Consider the following 14,803-nt stretch of genomic DNA (forward strand, 5'->3'; position numbering starts at 1 on the left):
CTTCTTCTTTGGAAACCCCCCCCCCCCCTACACCCTACACCTTCTCTGACAGTGGAAGTGGGTCAGCTGTGATTGGACAGCGTGTGTGCATGGGACAAAGAAAGCCGGAATTCAACTTCTGCCTCAAGGTCTTTCTTTATATGTGAAACTTTTAACCGACAAATGAGTATCACACAATGGAGTGTCTTATTGTGCACTTTAACAATGGGCCAGTAAATACACATGGAGCGGACACACACAAAAAAAAAAACCAGGAGGTCTCCAAGGCTCCATTCTGGGGCTTCTATCACTACATCGGACTATAAAAAAATCACAAATTCATAATTCAGATAACAAAATTACTTAACTGCTATATGGAACTGAAAATACACTAAAGTTATGAGCTGTGCATTGAACAAATATCTGTTGTTTTAATTAAGACAACAAAAAAACTAATTAAGGATATACTGTAATATTATCTCAGTGTGTATAAGCTTTATGCTCAACAGGATTTGGAAATGTTCTGTTGAAAGATGAAAGTTTGACTTCTAGAAACAACTAATTTTATAGTTTGCTCAGGACAATAGTCCAAATGAATTGCATTATCCTCCACATTTCAATATAGTGTATGTCTTGACAGCGTCTTACCGTTATAGTCTGTCCAGGTTTGACCACATTCAGTTCAGCCAGACCCTGGAGAATATCATTGACTGCCTTTTCGCACAGCGAAGTGCCAGCTGAAGAATCTTCTCGTCTTCCTCCTCGTTTATCAGCCTCCTCTTCCTCTCCTTGGTCTGGTACTGTGAGTATATGACCTGCAGAGGGGGGGGAACAAATGGAGCTGTAATTTAGTTCACTTCTGAATTAAAAGGAGGACAACATGCATTTGCTTGATGAGAAGACTGATACCTCCTAAATGTCAAATATGACACGATCGACAACAGCTGGACAACAGTGAGACTGAGGATACAGCTGGGCAGAGGGTAATGAAACTTATCATCCTGGAGCCCTAAAAACTCTTTATGTAACATGTTTTTATCTTGCTTGTTTATTGTTTTTAAAGGCCCCATATTATATCCTATTTCTTCTAGTTCCCTGGTGTCCTAATGAACTGTCTGTGACATGCTTCGGTCAAAATACCATTAGGATGAAGCACCACAGCAGTTCAACCTGCCAAAACAGCCCTGTTCAGAACGCTCTGTTTAGTAGTATCTCTTTAATAAAAAAAATAAAATAAACTTAAGGGACAGGAAATGACATCAGCCACAGATGCCACTGGGAGCTACCAACAGTTAGCATTTGGAAAAGTGATAATTTGCAGGCTCTAGCAGGCACATTGCCATCATATATAACATGTATCCAATGGACAGATAAATCCTCTGAGGCTGGAAGTTTGTGTAGAACTCTGTGCTGCACTGTGGAACCAAGAAAAGAACTTTTCACGGAATTTGCAGACTTCAAAATATAAGGATTTAAAAGATTAAAAAGATGATTTTGCATAATATGGGACCTTTAAGGACTTGCAAGAAAGAAACAGGCTCTGTTGCTACTCCAGGGACAGTTGCCAGGTTTAGAACATTTACATTGACTTCATAATTGAAGTCATTATTGGTATTGATCTTCCCAAAATTGGAACCATATTGTTAATTTTAAGCAGGGTTCTATTCTTGTTTAGAATATGCTGGTATCTAAGGGTACTTGGGTATTTAAAAACAACAACTGGAAAATAGGAGGTACATTTTTAAATTTAAGAAATTAGAGTTTATCCAATACTGAAATCAAATTTACTATACAGGTAAGATGCTATGCTAAGATGCTAAGAGTCTTAGACTAGTATTAACCATTATACATGGCTAAAACACATTATATTACATACACATAGTAGAATATTTAGTGTATATAATATCCAAGGCCTCACCGTTACTGCTGGGCTCCTCTGTGGACTTATCGCTCTCTCCATCTGCCTGTCCGTCCGCCTCCTGCTCAGCGTACTGCAGACTGAGCTTGTGACAAACCTCAAAAGCCTGACCAACGGTTCGCACAATACGCATGGCCTGGGTCTGTCGGGAAGTAAAAGATTCTTCAGGTAATAATAAGTTAAACCTGTGCAACCAGACTGTGTGTGTCTGTATTCAGCTCAGCCTCAAGATGTCCACCCAAGTTCTTTATATCAAACAGATTCACAAATCTATGGGATGCATACATATTTTAATAGGATCTCCATAATAAATAATCAAGACACAGCATTTAATTATTATTTCAATCTGAATGCTAAATAATGTAATATTCATTGTGGAGACATTACTGTTTTGTTGGACCGTACCTTCTTCTTTGATTTAAAGACATTACATCTGAAGGAGTTACTGGAGCCATCTCTCGCAATGTAGCTGAAGATCTTCAAGTCCTGGGAATCGTGAGACACATAGAAAATCCTGCAAAACATGACAGCAAACATAAAATGTATAATCGAACACTTTTTAAAGCCATTAATATCTTCATATTATCAAATTATAGTCTTCTAATGTACAAGTGCGCTGCACCACGACAGTAAACTGTGATAGTGGAGCACAGGATCAGACCTGCATCTCCATCTGCAGCTGCACTGGAAAAAAAAAAAACCATTCCCGTTGGGAAGCATGAAAACAAATGATAATCATCTATTACTGAACACACTGTCACATGTTTCACATGCACAGAAAACACATGCAGGGATAATTATATTTAACACAGTCTCTTCAGGTGTAGTTCCACATCCTCCCACACATTCAGCTTATGCATAAATTACACATACACACACACACACACACAAGAGCACACACTTAGACATTTAACGTGGAGGCACTTTAAGTGGCGGCCTAATGCTTTCTCTCTCGAATGAAATTGCCTCATTAGCTATAAATTGACATTCACAACGTAATATAAGAATTTTATCCATTTTAATGGAATTACATTTCTTCTCAGGACCTGACAATCACAGTAACTGACTGACAGACTCACAGTCACTACATGGCTGCTCTGACAGGCTCCACCACCACAGTGTTGACAGTGAATGCACTGGGATGTCGACGTCCTTTGTGGGAGCACAGTGTCGCAGCCACACACGGCGAGAAGTGTGTCAAACGGCATGAAACTTACTGTAATTGCACACTTGGCCAATACAAACAAAACTGGGAGTAGAATGTCCCACTGAACATAGAACCATATGCTCTACCAACTACATGCACTCGCGATACATTTTTCATCATGCAGCCTTATGAGTCTAACTGCATTTGGCATATAAAGTACATTCAAGCACTTCGTCCTGTACGGTAAAGTAGATAGAATGGCCTATAAAGCAAGTTTCAGCTTCATCCACTGAGGCTGAGATGGTGGACATAATCTACACTGTATTATTTACCGTCTACTCAGAGTAATTGATGTCATTAAAGCTAAAGGAGGACCTACAGGCTGCACGTTTAATACCGTGGGTGCATAACGGAAGCTATAGAGATTGTGATTTTGTTTTAGAAAGCAATATCTATCTATGAAGCAAGTTGCGCCTGTCTGTCTGTCTGTGACGGGCATATCTCACTGACCCTTAGTCATATTGCCCTAAGACTTTGGATATGGGCCGAGCATGGCCTGATGGTGTGCGTTCTTGATTTTCAAATTTTTTGGAGTAATTTTAATATTCGCCGATTTATCACGCTACACCAGGCAGGCAGCGGCTCATCAGCAGCAGCTGCGCTGTCTGGAGCGGGAAGGTGTGAGTGAAGAGGCTGTCCTCAATGTGGGTGAGACATTTTCACACGGTTCACCGCAGAACATGGTGTTATACTAAAACGAAGAAGTCGGTGTCCACTCACCAATACGCGAGCATGCTACTACTTTGCGGCTAACTTGGCGAACCCGTTTCCAAAGGTAAGCTAGCGAGGCTACGATTAGCATTAGTGTAGAGCTAGCATAATACAAACACTGTGCAACCTCATTAGGCATAACGCAAATGTTTTCATTTTCGATTAGCATTAGCGTAGCTGTTGTGACCAGGCAGGCAGCGGCTCATCAGCAGCAGCTGCGCTGTCTGTGTATTATGTTAGCCTTTACGTTCCTTATCATGCATTACCATGACTGAAAAATCTTCTTCAGCTCCCACTATAGGAATACATACTTCCAACGGGCACTGCACTAGTGAATCTAATTGATTTAATTGAGCAGCGTGACTGACCTGTATATGGGATCTTGCATGATTAGCATCTTGCTCTCATCCCATGTCCATTCTTTCCTCTGTAATAAATAGATGATGATGTTAAAACAGCTTTAAAAGAAAAGGTGGTTTAGTGGAGAAAAATGTTAACTTTTAATCATTCTTTTTTTTTTGGTGTTTTTACCTTTTGTTTCTTCCTCATTATCACCTTAACGCCGTCCACAGACACCACGATGTTGACCTTCTTCTTTTTGATGTTCTTGGCCTTGAATTCATACTGAGAAAACAGACAGAAAAATTAGGTTCAACTAAATGGATAAAATTAAATAGAGTAACACAAAATAACTATTCTTCCTAAGTATCTGTCATGATAAATAAAAGAGGGCTGGATTGATGTCACCAGGTTAAAAAGTGCAATCACACCAGGTGAGATTAATCTCTTTAATGACCAAACTCCTCCCACTAGGCGCCTGTAACGATCCTGATCAGAAAGAGACGAATGTTTCATAAAAGGTCCCACTTACCATGAATCTGGGTCCCATAAATCAATCTTAGATGTCATCTATAGTTTGTCCATATTATGCACTGATGTTTAAAACAGTAATAACACTGAAGCATTTAGGTACAGTATGTAGACATGGTCATGGGCTCGTACGTCACACAAACGTCTATCGGTGGAGAATGGCTGCACTTATTTGAAAGACAACAGCAACTCAAATAACCACTTGTTACGACCAAGATATGCAGAAAACCATCTCTAAATCCACATCATGTCCAACCTTTAAACAGATGTGCTTACAGCAGCAGCAGCAGACCACACTGGGTGCCACTCCTGCCTCTTTATTAGGCGACATGTGTACCTAATAAAGTGATCATGACTGTATTAATACTAAAACTAAAAGTCAATTTCAAGTTATATAATGAAACAAAGCTTAATATTCGAGACGATTATCCATTGAACTACTAATTATACACCTAAACAATTGTTTCACCTCTTTATGCAAGACTGTGCTGACATTCAGTCACACACACGCATGCACGCACGCACGCACACACACACACACACTAAGACAGACCTGTATGCATGTCCTCAGCACATTTGGCACGGTGACAGAATTAAGGTCATAAGTGGGGACAATCTGTCACCATTAAAGCATGATCTGCACTGCACTTTAATACATCAGCAACTTCTAATAGCCTGGCAGCTGACATTAGAGCTCTGATGAAGTCTGCTCAATATCTGTAACCAAGCCAAGTTTAATAAAAAAAAAAGAAAAAAAAGAAAAAAAAAAAATCTGCTGCAGCTCTCAGTGAAATGAGAAGGCACGGGTCAACTGGATGAAAAACAACAAACTGCAATGCTTGAATACAGTTAACGTCAAAAAATAATTACTGGTTTAAATCATGTTAAAACCTGGTCACAGCGAATGACAGAAGGCCACGAACGGCTGAGCACTAACCAAACTAAACAGCATTTAAAACTGAAGTGCCTCACTTTTAGATGCAATATAAACAAAAGGCCCAGTTACATTCAACACATCATCAAATGGGTCCACACACAACGTCGATTAAGCCTATCAGCTCCACACGACTCTCCCTGTATTTCATTTCTCATTACAGTGGCGTTAAGATCTCGGGTTGCCTGATGTCGTTCCTGCACCTGCACAGAGGAAGTGATTTCCAGTGAGGTCCACTCTTGTAGAAATTATGTTAAAGGGATACTTGAAAGTACAAGTATCGTACCAGAAAATGACTTTGGTAGAAGTTGAAATCACGTTTTATAATATTACTTATATAAAAGTCTACAAAAGTATTTACTGTATTTAAGTATCAAAAGTAATTTTCTGATATAAAAAAGTGAAGAGTTAGGATTGAGCCATAGTGGCTCAGTGGTTGTGGGTTCAACTCCTGGCTCTGCTAGTCTATTTATGTGTCCTTGAGCAAGACATTTAACAGCTCAAGACTAGAAAAGCTCTATATACAGACCATTACCAACTATTCTTCTTCTGATTCAATTTGGTAGTAATGAGTAACAAAGATATTTAGTGGAAATGAAGTAAATGAAGTATAGTACACATGTGAATGTTGTACTTAAGTACACAAAAAAGTATTTGTAACTTGAAATGAATTTCCAATAATGACATATTTTTTGTTCACAAAGACCAAATAGAGGGGAAAAAAATAACAACACCAATGCACAAACAAATCTCCTCAAGTTACACACTGCAGCTTTAAGTTAAAAGCCCAGGACGTGTGGTTTGTCCCCTTTCTGTTTCCTGGGTGTCCACACAACAGCAGCTGTGTTTGCACTCATGTTTCCACATCCTCGAGTGTCCAGACTCCTCCGCCGAGGAATTTGACAAGTCTGGCCCGTCGACACAAATCAGTGTCAGTATCACACAGGGTTCAAGCTCTCACAGCTATCAGGGTCTACAGCTGGACTGTGAGGCTACAGTTACTGATGCAGGTGTTTGACTCCATAGAGACAAAGCTGGTCCAAGTCATTGACATGCAGCGCAAGTAAACTGTTCTGGGAAAACGGCTGATTGGAGGATTAAGTGTTTCACGCAGTTTAAAGTGATTGCAGGACACGTTTGGAAAGTGTAATAACTTCTGGAGTCCAATGCAGACACAAATCAAAAAAGAAGATACAGTAACGCCTTTGAAAAAATGGTAATTGAAAAAAAAAAAAAAAAATAATAATATATACATACATGCATATATATACATATACATACATATGCATATATATACATATACATATATATATATATATATATATATATATATATATGTATATATACATATATGCACATATACATATATATATACATATACATATATATATATATATATATGCATATATATATATATATATATATACACACATGCATATATATGTATATATATATATGTATATATATATATATATATATATATGCACATATACATCAGAATATACTATCAGAATTGTGGAAAATTGTGGAATAATCGAGTTCCCGACATGCAAAATGTACATCCTATTTTGGGGGGCATATGTCATGTTCTTAGTGATTAAATGATACATGCAACATACCGACTGCAGCAAGCGTTCATGCAGAAAGTTAAAAATCATATATATTCAACATTTTCTTTCAATTTAAAGCAGTAAGTGGGAGAATTTTTAATTAAATAAAATATCATGAGGTCTTGGCCCATATGTCACTACTCACCACAACTACCCTTTTGAAATATCCAGTATACAGAATAGGCAGCCCTTCCTACTTGAGCCAACAGTTTAACAAAAAAAAACAATACAGATCTGAGTGCGCTGTCTCTTCAGCCAGACCAAAAGTAAAGAAGAAGTGACAAGAATATGTTTAAGAGCAAAATAAAAGCCAGTGTTGAGACGAGGTAAAGATTAAGAGAACTGAGACTGAGGGATCTATGGATGTGTGTACACACTGACGAGCTTTCTCATCTCCATGTTTCCATACTTAAACTCTTTCATGCCCCTCGTGTCTGTTTGAAATGCCCTGCTCTCCCTGCTCTGGATGCATAGTGATTAACATTTCACTCTCTAATTATACAGAACTTGGATCCAGAGAGAGCTGATAAAAGAGAGCGGGGTTTTAGACCCGGGGAAGAGGAAACACGCCACACAGACAGAGAGAAATGTTACCCAGGGTTTTTAAGAGGAGGAATAAAGAAATGTCCTTGCTGCAAAGTGGAACAATGTCAAGATTAAAGGGAAGTGTGAAACCATAAAACAGATGGGCATCAATGCATTCTAATGTAGTCTGCTCCTATGGCTCCCGTGCTAAATCTACTTGTCCTGACAATACAATATTAGCTCTGGTGCAAATAATGAGATGAGACAATTCAAAGAACGGAGGAGCAAAATGATTCTCAGGCAGAAAACCTGGCATCTGAAACTGACAAAACTAATGCACTGAGTTTAAAATTAAGCTTTATTTAATTGAATAACTTATACTAGCTATTTATACACACACTCACAACCAAACCTAGTATAACCTAATATTTTAGTACAAAACCTGTTTGTTAAATGGTGCTAAAAGTAAAAATTGCTTTATTTTCGACCATTTTTCAACCAGTACTTTAACGTTTTATTGTGGTCTAAGTGCAATTAAAACTGACTATTTTACATGTAAATGTGTGGTAATCTTGAGCACTATGATTAAAAAAACAAACAAACAAAAAAAAACAATAATTGAGCCATTAACTGAATAAATAATTGTTTTAACTGGTGAAAGCACACCCAGTGAAAATCTCCACCAAGTCCACTTTCCCGCAGTTTTGGTACAGTTTTTGATCTCCCATTTCACAAAAAAATTGTTTCAACAATTGTACAATTGGCCTCGTAAGGGCCTTTTTCTTGTAAAATTGCATCCCTTGAGACGCCACTTGGCTGTCCACACATACCCTGCCATATTGTCTTAAAGGAGACATAGTATCTGGAAGAGCGGAAGTCCGCCAAGTGTTCTATTCTTGGCTGCACAGTGCCGCACAGAGTTCTACACAGAACTCTGTGTAGAACTATTTTTGGGTTTCAGTTAAAGGTCACATGACTTAAAGTAGAAATATCCCTATTTCTACAAGTTAACCTAGTTCCCTGGTGTCCTAATGAACATGTCTTAGATATTTTGGTCAAAACACCTTAAGAATGAAGCACCACAGCAGTTTAATCACCCTGCCAAAACAGCCCTGTTTAGAATGGTCGGTTTTGAGTGCCTGTCTCTTTAAATGCAAATGAGACACAGGAAACTATGTCAGAGACACTGAGGCACCGGCAGCTAACAGCAGTTAGCATTTGGAAAAGCAATCATTTGCCGACTCTAGCCGGCACATCCACTGGACACATACATCCTCTGAAGCTGGAAGTTTGTGTAGAACTCTGTGCTGCAATGTGCAGCCAAGAATAGAACACTTCACGGACTTCTGCTCGGACGCCGGCTACTTCTGTGTGTGGACAGCCCAAACCATGGAAACGCAAAGTGGCGTCTCGCGGTACTAGATTTTACAAGAAAAAGGCCCTTATGAGAATTACGGGACACACGTACGAGAAACCTTCAACGGAATCAACCTGCAAGTCGCAATTGTACAATTGGAAATGGAAACAAAACTAGAGAAGACAAAGCTACATAATACAATGCGACACTAATCTATTGCAAGTCTGCGTGAGAAGAAACAAACTCTCTGAAATACAGAAGGAGCAGAAAACACCAAATACACCTTTTAAAAGTCAAGAGTGGAAACCGTCTTTTATAATTTAAGGTTTATGTCGCCATTCTGGTGAGGCAAAATGGGATTTTGCTACTTCATTCATTTCAGGTATGAATTTTTCATATTTTTTCTACTTAAGTGCAAAGTGTTTTGAAATATTTAGGCTTTTAATGCACTTGCTTTGTTATGTGGTTTTCTGGTACCAACAGAGGAACAATTAAAAAAGTTCCCATTTAAGCCCAACTTTCAGTAAGGCAAGAAAACGCTTCCAAAGACGAGTTCAAAACTCTCTGAATAATGTTTGAGAAATTTTAATTTAAACTTTAAGACCCAATGAAAGAGGGAAATAACCTTTTGGTCTTAAACCCTTACAAGTACACATTTACTGCTGACAAAGAGCATTGCAGTGATGTTTAAGATCCACACAAACAGACATTTATCTCAAAAGTTTCTTATTTCTGGTTCTGGTACGTGCCGCATCTCAGCCATCGGCCTCATCAGTCTTCTCAGACAACATGACGAATTTCAGTGGACGTTCCTCTCTGCAATCTATTATGAATGTGTCAGACAGGTTAGCGATGTTGCCGCGTGGACAAAATGAGGCAGGAGGAGCTGGCTCTGATCCCACTTTTATAAATTTAAAATGGCAACAAACATTACAAGAACAAACTGGAGGAGACAAGAGGTCATTCACTTTTTATAAGGCTTATCGGAGCAAGCCGAGACAATGCAATGTGCTGTGACAGCTTCAGAGAAGCTTCTTCGTTGCACGAATACCAAACTAAAACCTCTATTTAATAACTGGAGGTGAACCAAGAGTGGAGGATGACAGCTTTTTGATCCCTCACGTGTACATACTGTAATTAATTAGATAAACCGTACAAACTGAGAGAAGATGTAATGCTCTCATTTTATGAGCTTTTAGAACCGAGTATATTATGACGTTTGAGGTGAAGCTTTATTCATGATCAGTGTAATTATATACTATACATACACTATATGGACAAACGTATTTGGACGTGACACCAACAGGGCCTGAAATGACGTATTCAAACTACTTTAATACAGAGTTGATCCCCCTTTTTCAGCTATAACAGCTTCCACACTTATTTCCTCTAGATTTTGAAGTGTTTCAAAGTCTATTCATTCCAGATCCGATCAGACAGGTGCAGCCAAATACTTTAGTCCATAACATGCAGTCATTGTCACCACAAAAGTTGTTAAAAGAAATATTGGGAATCATTTAAAGGTGCCATATGTAAGAATGTGGCCAAAAACAGTTACTACATTCAAATTCAAAATACCAACATCTTTGAGGTTTAGTTTTTTCTGACGTAACTGGCAACCCGTGGTTGTTCGGCAGCTGAGACTCTACTGACTGCAATGATTGGTAGACGGCGGTAGGTGGCGCCACATGCCAAAACATAATTTCAAAACATAAACATGATTTGCAGTCAATTTTTTTTTAATGCAAATATTTTGTCTGTACTGTTGTTGTTGGTGAGTTCAGTTTGTTATATGAACATTATTCCTGAGTCTCTGTGACATATTAGGAGGATTTTATGGTCAGTTGCTTTAGATTTATTACATAATGTCATGTTTTGGTGTGTGTGTGTGGGGGGGGGGGGGTTCACAGAGTACAGGTACACACCATGAAGTGCCCACGAAAAGTTTCAGAAGTGAACACTACTGCACACAAAGCACGATTGTTCAACTATTTGATGGAATAAACGCACCTCGTCATCTACTGCTGTATACACACCAATGCTCCCTCAGTCAGGTTTATTATTGTGTGGTATTATTTAGGGAGGTGAATCTTTGGGTGGCTCACGATTCTATTTCCGATTCCCGATTCTTAGGGTCACGATTCAACCGATCCGATTCATTCGATTCAAAAATTGATACAATGCATAGTGTGTTAAGGCAAATTATGGCATCAAAACAATACAGTTTGTGTAAGATAATGTGATAATGTGATCACAAAGGCAAACTTAAGACAAAAGTTAACATTTATTCATTCAAAACAAATAAAAACTTACTTACGGTACAAAAAAAAAATAACTTGCATAAATAAAAGCTTAGGCTAGCTGCCTTTTTCTTCCAGAAGCTACAAAAATAAACTGTACACAAACAACACAAACTGGTGTTTCGTGTGGTTTTTCAATATAGAAATTTAAATTTTAAATTTTTTTTTTTAAATTATTATTATTTAGTTTATGAATTCATTCAGAATCGTGGCTGATTAGAATCGCGATTCCTATGTGAATCGATTTTTCCCCCACCCCTAGTATTATTTAGTCTAAAGCCAAGATACTTTAACTGTTTTAATCTGTACAGAAACTAAAATGTACTTATGTGAACTTTCAGTGGCTTTTTTTATGTGTAAAAAAAAAATAATAAAAACTGTACACTGTAGAACCAAATGTAGAAACTAACCTCTTCTACTGTTTTAAATATGAAAAGCACTGGTGATGTCTCTGTTAAGCTCTGCACCACATCACACTCTGCTCACTTATGGAGCAAAAACCTAATCCCACTTCAAAGAGCTGAACTGACATGAAGGCGAGAGTCTCAGAGGACAGCGTAGAGGACGTCCAAGAATACTTGCGAAAACTCCAGAGTTATCCAGTCGCAGTGCTACCAGTCATGTCTGCACTTCATATGTTTTGGATTGCGCTCCAAAGTCTGGCTTCAGAGAGATTTCAGAGTTGGAGTAAAAAAAGTTGGACAACTGTGGCTTCCCCCTGCTGTTCATGAATAAATCTTAGAAAGAATAAATAAAAAGCAGGATTTTGTTTTTTTCAAACCAAAACATGGAATAAGAAATGATGGGTAACCCCTTCACTCCACTTCAACAATCCTAAGGAGGAGTGGAATGCTGGGTGCATTTCGGGTCATTGTTGCTCCCCGTAGAAGCCTTGAATCCATACAGGAGTCCACAAAAGCCTCTATAGATCGCAACCTAGCAACCCCCTCATTACAATTCCCAGGATTTGGGGAGCTCTGAGGAATTTCACTGCTTTTTTTTCCACCCTGAAATCAGTGTACAAAGAGATGACTGTTGGGGACAGAACAGAGCTGAGAAACACAACAGCTGCGAGAAAGAAAAACTGTGTGGCATTTAAAAAGGAGGGGGGAAAAAAGAAAGAAGGCAGGAAATGATTTGTAATTAAATTAGCACATTCTCTTTTTTTTTCTTCTTTTTTTTGTAAAGAATTTAACTGATTTGCCAAAGGAGCAGTTACATGTAGCTGCTCACCTCGTCTCTCTCTCCTCTCTCTCACTGGGAGTGATATTTTCAGACCAGCTTTGGCCAAAGCAAAGTGACAGACTCCTATGATGGTGGAGATACTCCAGAGTGAACTGGCACTAACGTGACCTTGGCCTGGATCAGGAAGGGTCAGGAGATTGTTTGCATGCTGACAAGTGAGCGAGTGTGTGAAAAAGAGTTAAAGCCTAGGACATAGACCGGAAGTTCCAATTAACGCTGTTTTTTTTATGTGTATCTGCGTCATTACCTTGTTTAAAAAGCCCTGAAGGTTCAAAACAAACAGTTCAGCCACTGCTGAGAACGCTGTGTTTTATTGTAATCTCGGGTTCTGTGAGATCTCTGGAAAAACCCGGTCCGATTACGTAAATAGCGGTTACAGCATCCTGCTCCGGGCATTAGTCCGGGCACATCCGGTGGCTACATTGAACCGCAGAAGAAGAATAACGTCCGTTGTGGAGGTGTTTCACGAGCGACAGTGTCTTCTGACTCCGGGTCAAAGTCATAAAAGGGACTGCGGCGGGGAGTCGTCACGAAGCTATTTTTAAACACTGTTAAAACAATGTTTTGATAATGAGAAGCAGTGCATCCACCGTTCCAGAGGGGGGAGCTGCGCTTCTGAGAGCGGGTGTGCTGAATATGTCACTTCCGGGTATTGGCCAATCACAAGACAGTTGGGAAGCCTCTACGCTGGCTGGCCAATCACAACACAGTCTGTCTTCTGGGTGTGAGAGTTGAGTCTGAAATATCGCGGCTGGGGAACAGCGTCATAAAAGAGGATTTCTATCGGCTCGTTTACAGCAACTAGGAGGTTTTTGACCATAAAAACAAGTTAATGTGTGTTAGTAGACCTCCATAACTAACATATATGTGCAACAGGACCACTCTATGTGAGCTTTAAGGAATAAGATGTTGATATGTAAAATAAAATAAAAACAAAGGTGTGTGTGTGTTTGTGCTTGTGTTGTATTTGGAAGCTTGCTGCCGCATGTCTGTGCCTGAGTAGGTGGCTTCCGCCTGAGTGCAGGTATTATGGATTGGACATGTCAGCAGTGGGCAGTCTGGTCCTGTGGGAAACAGAGTGCTAACAGGAAACAGCCTCCTTAAAAGGCTGCTTAAAGGGGACATCGATGACAGCAGGGTCACACGTAAGAGAATGATCTATTGCAAAGGGCATAAAACGGTTCCCTTTTCTATTTTTTTTTGTGTTTCCTTAGAGAAAGAACACAGCTGGCAGTGACACTGTACCAACTCCATCTGGTTAGCTACAGCTGTTCCTTTTCTGGATAAATGACTTTCATTGCTTACACTGCAAGTGTTCATGGAGGCTGACAGACAAAACGGATCAAACGTGGTCCAAGTTACCACAGAATTTCTGCACAGATGCACAGGAAGCTGTCGACTCGTCATGACCAAAAGTTACGTTCAGGACAGATGGAAATCATGATTGCGACGTGGGCCGCTTTAACTCGTACCTATGGACGAAGAATCAAGAACACTTGAAGCAGCTAAGCCACAGTGCGGGTCCAGGCAGGCTCTCCTGCAGCGTCTTTGCAGTGAGAAGGGATCCACGCCTGAGTGACTCCCTGACACGAGCAATGAAAGGACAGCCAGTCCCAGAGCGCTGACGCCGGCTACTCAGAGTTAGTCACATGGGACACGGGGGCAAAAGAAAGGAACATCCTGAGCATGCTGATGCTTGGAACAGGCAGTGGGTATTGTCGTCATTATCTTAATAATTTCATAACTTAGAAAAACCCAAATCGAAAGTGATGCAACTGTGAGTTTTTATCTGATCTGTGTTACAAACTCAAGAACTCAAGATGAGCTTCAACATGTTTTTTTGTTTTTTAAGGTAAGAGGAATCAGTCAGGCATGTCCTGACTTCTGAAGAGACCAGAGAATAACTACACCTACACCTTTTCCACACATAGTGAAATTATTCCAGTATAATAAAACATTTTTGGGCATTCACGTCATAATTAGTGGGCCTTAAATAAAAAAGGTATTAATATTGAATATTGTTGGTACTTCTTTTTAAATATAACCCTCTAAAAGGGAGTTTAAAACATGTTTTTTATCTCTCAAACACTGATGTACAAATATTGAATTAAGACTAGTCAACATGAATTTAGAAAAGTCAGGGTCAA

The sequence above is a fragment of the Microchirus variegatus genome (genome assembly GCF_963457635.1).
Source record: "Microchirus variegatus genome assembly, chromosome: 1".
NCBI classification, from domain to species: domain Eukaryota; kingdom Metazoa; phylum Chordata; class Actinopteri; order Pleuronectiformes; family Soleidae; genus Microchirus; species Microchirus variegatus.